Here is a 9,508-nt window from a genome sequence, read left to right on the forward strand (position 1 = left end):
TATCGTATGTTTCATATGGTGGTACTGGCAAAAATGCAGTGGTAATACCGACTTGATTTTCTTTGATTAGTAGTCACCACAAGATGCTTGGTTTTCTTCTGTATTAAAAAAATCAATCTTCTGCACCTATGCTATAGGGAAACAGAGGAACAATTCTTCGCCTATCTTTTAAAATATTATTTGTTCTTGCCGCCTTCTGTTCTTGCTCAGCAGAGAGATAGGGGGAAACATTCAATCATGAAATTTCTCTTTTTTACGAGTAAAGCACTTTTCGGAGCTGTCACACTTCCTCCCGGAATGAGACTAATCCATCTCAGTACAATGGCGCGATATATGCCAGATCCTTGAAGCAGGCTTCTCTACACATATAACATGCACTAACTACGGTGACCATGTTCCGACTTGTAGCACTGTTATAGCTGAGACACGTGTAGTGACAGCTTGAACGGTTAGGGGAACGGATGAATTCACATCGCCAGCCGTCATGCTCGCACCCTAACTGCGACTGTAGACAATGAATGGCCCGCCATCTTGCTTAGGCGGCGCAATTGCTTAGAAGCGCAATTGGCGACCTTAGATGCCGTCTTTTTGTGACTGCATCATAACGGTGTAATGACTCAAAGCCTCGCTTGCCAGGAAGGCTTCATTTCTGCGATACCAGGAAGCTCACTGAAGAGAAAAAAAGGTGTTCAAGATGATGGGCAAGTATAGTTTGGAGGTGGGTTGGACCATGTTTTAGCGTGTATGATTCTTTCGGCTGAAGTTGACGTTTACCTTTTTATTGCTAATTTGTTTCACTAAAGGTATAAAAAGGCTCATTGAGACTCAGCTTCAGATTTGACGTTGTTCTTAAATCTCTACGGTATGCAATTGATTTCCGTTCATATTTATTATTTAGTCAATTTGTTAATCCGTGCTTGTTCTGCAATGATGTGCACGCCCGCTGACATTGTTTCGAGCGTAATTCCCTCCAAGAAATTTGTGGAGTCTAAGCTATGAGAAGAGTTAATAATTCAAACTAGTTAATGCATTTTGCGCTAATAAGATTTACCTATCCGGGTGAAGGAGCTGGCACAGATATTTTTCGTATAGATGTCGGGGCTTCCGCCACATATGCTTCACCAAGAACTGCCCACACATACCGAGAAGGAGAACAACCTACAACATTAGAGTTCATGGGAAGTCTTTAGAGTAGATGCCTGAGAGACCTCTCGGGTGGACCCCTCTGCGACGGAGTGCCTGGAGCAGTGCTTTTGACCGCACTGGGCAGACTCTGCAATCAGCACTTGTAGTAGGACTGAATTACTAAACCTTGATGCAGCCCGTTATCAGCACCGAACATATTGGAGCTTTTTCCACTTTTAAAATGCTTTCTAGATGCGGGAAAGAATTTATAGGTGTCCCCATGCTCGTAATTAGCGTGGGATAAAGGAACGACTTCAAATGGACACCAAGTAGCCACCCGAAGATAAAAATTTCACCTAGGAAAGCGGGACCTAACCATTGCAAATGTGAAGTGTTTAGGAGGTGCCTAACCAGGCAATGATCCGCCACTACTTCGCTTCCATCTCTACGACCATCTACCTTTCTCCCTCCTACCCTCTCTTTCTGTTAATCCCACCTCCGGTACCCTGCTGGCGCTGAGCCGTGCTCCTGCATGAGTTGCAGAAAATAGTGCTAGCCTTTCCTCCTTCCCCACAAGAACCACTTCTCCCTCTGCCTAACCACGTGCTCCAGCCTCTTGCGCTGAAGCAGTTTGTGCGCCTTCGTAAATGAGCAGCAAAAAGCAAAATAGTGGAAAATCAACTAAAAAACGGCATATATCATATTGCGCTTCACTTGCATCACGAAGGCAGAATTTTCTACTGCCAAGACAGACAGCCTCACTCTCCCCCTACCCCAAGAATGTATATGATGCAGGATGGAGGACACACATGCGCTGCCTTTTATTTCCGCGCTTCTCGGGTTCTCGTCGCGATATTTAACGGATAACTTTCTGCAACTACTTTCAAATGCGAGGTAGTAGTTTTGCTACGGCCGCGTTCGCTACTGATTAACATAATAAATGATATCGGAGTTCATCTCCCGGTGCATGTAGGCGTTCGTGAGATCAGCATTAAAGAAATGAAGTGACAGACTGTATTGCGGAATATACCGTTATTACATTCTGTAATGGCTATTCTGAGACTTCATTTGCATCAAGTTAATCACCATTTGCAGTGGTACCGCGCTTATGTGAAAATCACTATTGAGAAAAGGTTTCTCTGATGTTTGCACGAATGTTACAGGAAAATGTCGTGCAATGTAATATGCTAATGACGGAAACGTTCATAAAAAAGAACACAAATGGAATCTCCTTTCGCGTATTTCTCTCCACTCGTTTCTCGGATTTTTGTTCTTGCCGAACTTTTCACTTCTCTGCAGCTGAATGCTACTCGCTAAGTGTACGCTCATGCTGAACAAGCAGGAAAAAGGACAGCAAAGAGAACCAACGTCACACAATGCATGCTAACTAACAGTTTGTTCTCTACAATTTTCTTTCTACACCTGGCTGCTTCTGTTGCCGGCTTCTTCACTTATTACCTATTTCCCTGCTTGTCTGATACCAGCCGGCTCATGGCCAATCCCAATTAGTGCGCTTGCGGTATTGTGAAAGGTATCATCGTTCTCATCATCATTAGAGCACCTACCCATTTTGTGGCACTGGCCAATTATGGGCCATATGTCGTTGAAGGATACTGTACGAATTGAATATAACGTATATTGAACTTCAAAGTATATAATAAAATTACAACAATATAGTATTTAAACAGCACTATAAAAATCATTCGATGCTACCAATAGGGAAATATAGTTAATATAAATTGTGCCACGACATCTTTTATGCTTCTTTGTGATGCGCAGAATATTTCTCTATAGAAATTATTCGTAATATTCTTTAGTATGGTCCCGTCCTTTGTCTGGACAATTGTCTTGGGAATTTAGCTGCGCTGATCTCATGGGAAGTGTAGACTTGGTGAGATACTCCTGATAAAAATAAACACAATGTGGACTTGTATTCACAAGACCTTATGGTAAAATGTGGGTTGAAGCACGTTTGGAGAAACAACGGCTGTGATGTTACCGCGGAGGTTTTTAGAAAGGACCACCCGTGACGGCTTAGTGGCAGTGACGCTATACTACTAAGTGCGATATCGCGGGACCAAATTTCGGCCGCAGCGCGGTTGCTTTTCAATGGAAGCCAAACGAGAAAACGCCCATGTACCGTGCAATGGACGCACGTTAACGACCCTTAGGCGGTCAATATTTCCAGATTCCTGCAATACGGTGTGTGTCACAAATATAACATTGTATTGGCAGGTAACACCGCAAAATTCTACATAATTTAAAGAGCGAAAACTTGCGTACTGCAACTGGTTTATTCGTTACGAATGGTCGTGTTCCTTAACAAGTACCTAAGCCGTTCACAAGCAATGCTACCACATGCGCGACATAAACATAGCATCCACGTAATATGAACCTTGCATTTCCGTAACGCACCGTATTACATACAATTACCGATACATCTTCAGCCTAAGAGACGGGCATGTGCTTTGGCTGAATCATCGACGTCTCACTGTAAGGTAAAGCCTAAGCACACTTTGGAGACACCGGCAAGGTAGAACATCGAGTAGTTTAGCTTGATGGCTTCGATGGTGTTTGCAACTGGGCGAGATGGCATGAATGATTTGATTCAAAATGCGTGGCGTAAAGAACATTCTTCTATTCATTCTCGGCACTAAAGTTTTCGCAGCTGGAAAGCCAATCTACAAAGCCGTTTTCGCCCGAGCCGATGAAGATTGCATGATCCGTTCAAGCATCCAGCTACAATGAACAAGGGTGAGCGAAGTCGACGGTGGTGTTTGGCTGACGTAGTCAGACACCATGGCCGTCAGCTTCCTATTGTGGAGTACCAAGGAGTGGGGAATGCCAGCACCTCCTCCAAATGTAACGTGCCTTCATGGTTACGAAAAAGCTACAGAAATTCTGACGCTTATCTACTAATGCGTAAGCATCGTTTGGCTCGGCTGTGCCTGCGCTTCTGCTTAGTTTTGTTTACTTTCTTTACCTAGGTTATGCGCGTCTACTCATGGCCTTACCGGTGGCGAAGAATGCGTAGGCTTTAGTAGGCAATTGTCAAATTTTCTCGTCACATCTGGTCTCTTCAATGCAATCGTACCAATTGAGCCGGAACGCAGGGCACGAGCGCTCCTCGACGGAGCAGAGTGGTCAAAAGGGAACGCCTGCTCCAGTGCTAGCGCGTGAGGCCTTGCGTGACGGGTGAGCGCATCCCCACGAAGCCATGTCACCCTCTCTGTCGCTCTTGTTAGCCTGTGTTATGCGTGTGTACCTCGTCCAGGCAAGCTCTCGCCTGCGTTCTGACTGCACCTCAGCAAGGCACAATTAAAATTCGCCCAGCGTCCCAACGTGCTCTCTTGCCTGGGAGTAGTTCATAATTTGGAGGACGCTATGCTGCGTACAATTTCACATTGCGCCGCCGCAAAATTTCTCGTTGTCCTACCGCCGAATTTCAAGTTGGCCAAAGCCCACATTTCAGCTGTGCTTACGCCAAATTTCAAGTAGGCGCACCCAGAAATTGAAATTGGCCCAACCTCAAGTGTCATCATCATCATCATCATCCTCAGCCTGGTTATGCCCATTGCAGGGCAAAGGCCTCTCCCATACTTCTCCAACTACCCCGGTCATGTACTAATTGTGGCCATGTTGTCCCTGCAAACTTCTTAATCTCATCCGCCCACCTAACTTTCTGTCGCCCTCTACTACGCTTTCCTTCCCTTGGAATCCATTTCGTAACTCTTAATGACCATCGGTTATCTTCCCTCCTCATTACGTGTCCTGCCCATTCCCATTTCTTTTTCTTGATTTCAACTAAGATATCATTAACTCGCGTTTGTTCCCTCACCCAATCTGCTCTTTTCTTATCCCTTAACGTTACACCTATCATTCTTCTTTCCATAGCTCGTTGCGTCGTCCATAATTTAAGTAGAACCCTTTTCATAAACCTCCAGGTTTCTGCCCCGTACTTGAGTACTGGTAAGACACAGCTGTTATAAACTTTTTTCTTGAGGGATAATGGCAACCTGCTGTTCATGATCTGAGAATGCCTGCCAAACGCACCCCAGCCCATTCTTATTCTTCTGATTATTTCAGTCTCATGATCCGGATCCGCAGTCACTACCTGTCCTAAGTAGATGTATTCCCTTACCACTTCCAGTGCCTCACTACCTATTGTAAACTGCTGTTCCCTTCCGAGACTGTTAAATATTACTTTAGTTTTCTGCAGATTAATTTTTAGACCCACCCTTCGGCTTTGCCTCTCCAGGTCAGTGAGCATGCATTGCAGTTCGTCCCCTGAGTTACTAAGCAAGGCAATATCATCAGCGAATCGCAAGTTACTAAGGTATTCTCCATTAACTCTTATCCCCAATTCTTCCCAATCCAGGTCTCTGAATACCTCCTGTAAACACGCTGTGAATAGCATCAGAGAGATCGTATCTCCCTGCCTGACGCCTTTCTTTATTGAGATTTTGTTGCTTTTTTTATGAACAACTACGGTGGCTGTGGAGCCGCTATAGATATCTTTCAGTATTTTTACATACGGCTCGTCTACACCCTGATTCTGCAATGCTTCCATGACTGCTGAGGTTTCGACTGTATTCAAACGCTTTCTCGTAATCAATGAAAGCTATATATAAAGGTTGGTTATATTCCGCACACTTTTCTATCACCTGATTGATAGTGTGAATATGGTCTATTGTTGAGTAGCCTTTAGGGAATCCTGCCTGGTCCTTTGGTTGACGGAAGTCTAAGGTGTTCCTGATTCTATTTGCAATTACCTTAGTAAATACTTTGTCAGCAACGGACAGTAAACTGATCGGTCTATAGTTTTTCAAGTCTTTGGAGTCCCCTTTCTTATGGATTAGGATTATGTTAGCGTTCTTCCAAGATTCTGGTACGTTTGAGGTCATGAGGCATTGTGTATATAGGGCGGCCAATCTTTCTAGGACAGTGTTCCCACCATCCCTCAACAAATCTGCTGTTACCTGATCCTCCCCAGCTGCCTTCCCCCTTTGCATAGCTCCCAAGGCTTTCTTTACTTCTTCCGGTGTTACCGTTGGGATTTCAAATTCCTCTAGACTATTCTCTCTTCCATGATCGTCGTGGGTGCCACTGGTACTGTATAAATCTCTATAGAACTCCTCAGCCACTTGAACTATCTCATCCATATTAGTAATGATATTGCCGGCTTTGTCTCTTAACGCATACATCTGATTCTTGCCAATACCTAGTTTCTTCTTCACGGCTTTTAGGCTTCCTCCATTCCTGAGAGCATATTCGATTCTATCCATGTTATACTTCCTTATGTCAGCTGTCTTACGCTTGTTGATTAACTTCGAAAGTTCTGCCAGTTCTATTCTAGCTGTAGGGTTAGAGGCTTTCATACATTGGCGTTTCTTGATCAGCTCTTTCGTCTCCTGCGATAGCTTACTGGTATCCTGTCTAACGGGGTTACCACCGACTTCTATTGCACACTCCTTAATGATGCCCACAAGATTGTCGTTCATTGCTTCAGCACTAAGGTCCTCTTCCTGAGTCAAAGCCGAATTGCTGTTCTGTAGCTTGATCTGGAATTCCTCTATATTCCCTCTTACCGCTAACTCATTGATCGACTTCTTATGTACCAGTTGCTTCCGTTCCCTCCTCAGGTCTAGGCTAATTCGAGTTCTTACCATCCTATCGTCACTGCAGCGCACCTTGCTGTGCACGTCCACATCTTGTATGATACCAGGGTTAGCGCAGAGTATGAAGTCTATTTCATTTCTAGTCTCGCCGTTCGGGCTCCTCCACGTCCATTTTCGGCTATCTGGTTTGCGGAAGAAGGTATTCATTATACGCATATTATTCTGTTCCGCAAACTCTACTAATAACTCTCCCCGGCTATTCCTAGTGCGTATGCCATATTCCACCCCTGCCTTGTCTCCAGCCTGCTTCTTGCCTACCTTGGCATTGAAGTCACCCATCAGTATACTGTATTTCGTTTTGACTTTACCCATCGCCGATTTCACGTCTTCATAGAAGCTTTCGACTTCCTGGTCATCATGACTGGATGTAGGGGCGTAGACCTGTATAACCTTCATTTTGTACCTCTTATTAAGTTTCACAACAAGACCTGCCACCCTCTCGTTAATGCTATAGAATTCCTGTATGTTACTAGCTATGTTCTTATTAATCAGGAATCCGACTCCTAGTTCTCGTCTCTCCGCTAAGCCCCGGTAGCACAGGACGTGCTGGGGCCTCAAGTGTAAGCTGGCCCAACCCCAAATTGCAGTTGGATCGCCCTTCAGCCCCAAGCATTAGGTTGGCCGACCCCTAAATTTAAGTTGACCTACATGCAAATTTGAAGTTGACCCATCACCTAATTTGCCTTCGCCCACCTCCAAATTTCAGTTCATCCAGGTTCAAATCTAGAGTTGGCTCACCCCCAAATTTAATATGGCCCACGTCCAAATTTCAAGTTGGGCCATGCACTAATTTAAGTTGATCCAGCTCGCATTTGAAGTTGGCCCACCCACAAATTTCCAGTTGGCCCACACCCTAATTTCACTTAGCCCACCTCACCATAAGCTTCCCCATGCATTTTCTAAGGAGTCCTATGTATCTATCTATGACTATTCTCTTTGTTACCTCAATCTTGCCTTAAATTGTTCCTGATTGCTTAAAACATTCAAATCATCTACATTTGCACTCAAATAACAATAAAATATCTTAACTTGGCAAATTCGGCATTTTTCAGGCACAAGGCATTACATTTTTTGCGTGACAGGGCGGGGGAGCTCGCCAAAGTATGCTTGCGCATTAAAAGCAACGTGCGGGAAAGCCGACGGTTGACCGACGCTTAACTGCAGCTAGGTTCTGAGAGCGCGAGCTTTGCTCTCGATTGAAATGTAAGGTGCAGCCATAGTACACTCCACTTTCCTTCACCACACATTATGTAACATTAACAGGTATAACCATAACACAAGCTTCAACATAAAGGAGGCTTCGCTCCCAATAATTCCACAGGAGGTGCGATCCACATTCTGGTTTTCTATAAGGTGCTCTGGCCGTTTTGCGCTTGTGTTTTGTTTTATTTATTTTATTTATTTTACAAGTACTGCCAGCCTTCTTACGAGGCTTTAGGCAGGAGTGGGCATTTCGAACAAAAACAAGTATGGAATAAGACACTGAACAAGAATGTGCATAACAAAGAGCATAAGAGAAACCTTTTCACAATCATGATTTGACGGGTAAAGACGAGGGATGAACGCTATGGTTTATTCAAAACAAAGTGCAGAAAGAAAGGATGAACCCGTTGGACAGTCAACGGTTGTGGCAGGTAATGCGTTCCATTCGGAGATCGTGCGCGGGAAAAAAGGAATTTTTAAATGTGTTGGTCCTGCAGAAAATATCTCTAACATTCTTATTGTGATAAGAGCGCGTGCAGCGGTGGCTAGCCGGTAGAACATATAATATTTTATCTATTCCCAATTGACTGTTATGAAGTAAGAAGATAATTTCATTCGTCTCCGGTAACGCCTTATTGCAAGATTTTCCAGTTCTGCAGCTTCTAGAAGAGATGATGGGGATGTGCGCCAGCTGTACAAATTGAACATAAACCTGGCTGATTTTCTTTGAACTTTCTCAATTTTAGTGATATTGGTTTGTGCGTGCGGATCCTAAACAATCGCAGCGTATTCTAGAATGGGTCGTATGAATGTTTTATATGCTAAAAGCCTTATTTCAGGTGAAGCGTCTCCTATTGATCACCTTAAAAAGCCTAGTTTCTTCATAGCTTTTTAATAAATGTATGTTACATGTTCATTCCACCTAAGATGGCATGTTCCTACTACTTCCAAGTATTTGTACGTAGACACGACTGATAAAAACTGGTTGGTAATGCTACAAGTATGGGTTAAGGGATTCTTTTTGCGAGTAATGGTCATTGCAACAGTGTCTTTTAAGTTAATAGACATATGCCATTCCGAGCACCATGTTTGTATTGTAGACAGCGAGGTGTAAAGCTTTCTGAGCATTTGAATTGGGTATTTCGTTGTACAAAATGCAGTTATCTGCAAAAAGCTTTATCTTGACGCGTATGTCATTGATCACGTCGTTGATAAAGACAAAAAAAAAAGAGCGGCCCTAACACTGTTCCCTGTGGAATGCCTGAGTCTACAGTTGCGGGTGTAGAAGCTGCATTGTTGACTTGAACACTTTGTTTCCGTAATGAAAGGTATGCTTTAATCCAATTAACTAAGGCGTCGTTCTTTAAAATGGGTTTTACTTTAAGCAGTAGTTTGGAGTGAGAGACGCGGTCAAATGCTTTTTCAAAATGGAGAAATATTAAGTCAATTTGGCCTTGTCTATTTAAAGCTGTCGATAAGTCGGGAACTGTTTCTACGAGCTG

The sequence above is a fragment of the Dermacentor andersoni genome, chromosome 2 (assembly GCF_023375885.2).
Source record: "Dermacentor andersoni chromosome 2, qqDerAnde1_hic_scaffold, whole genome shotgun sequence".
NCBI classification, from domain to species: domain Eukaryota; kingdom Metazoa; phylum Arthropoda; class Arachnida; order Ixodida; family Ixodidae; genus Dermacentor; species Dermacentor andersoni.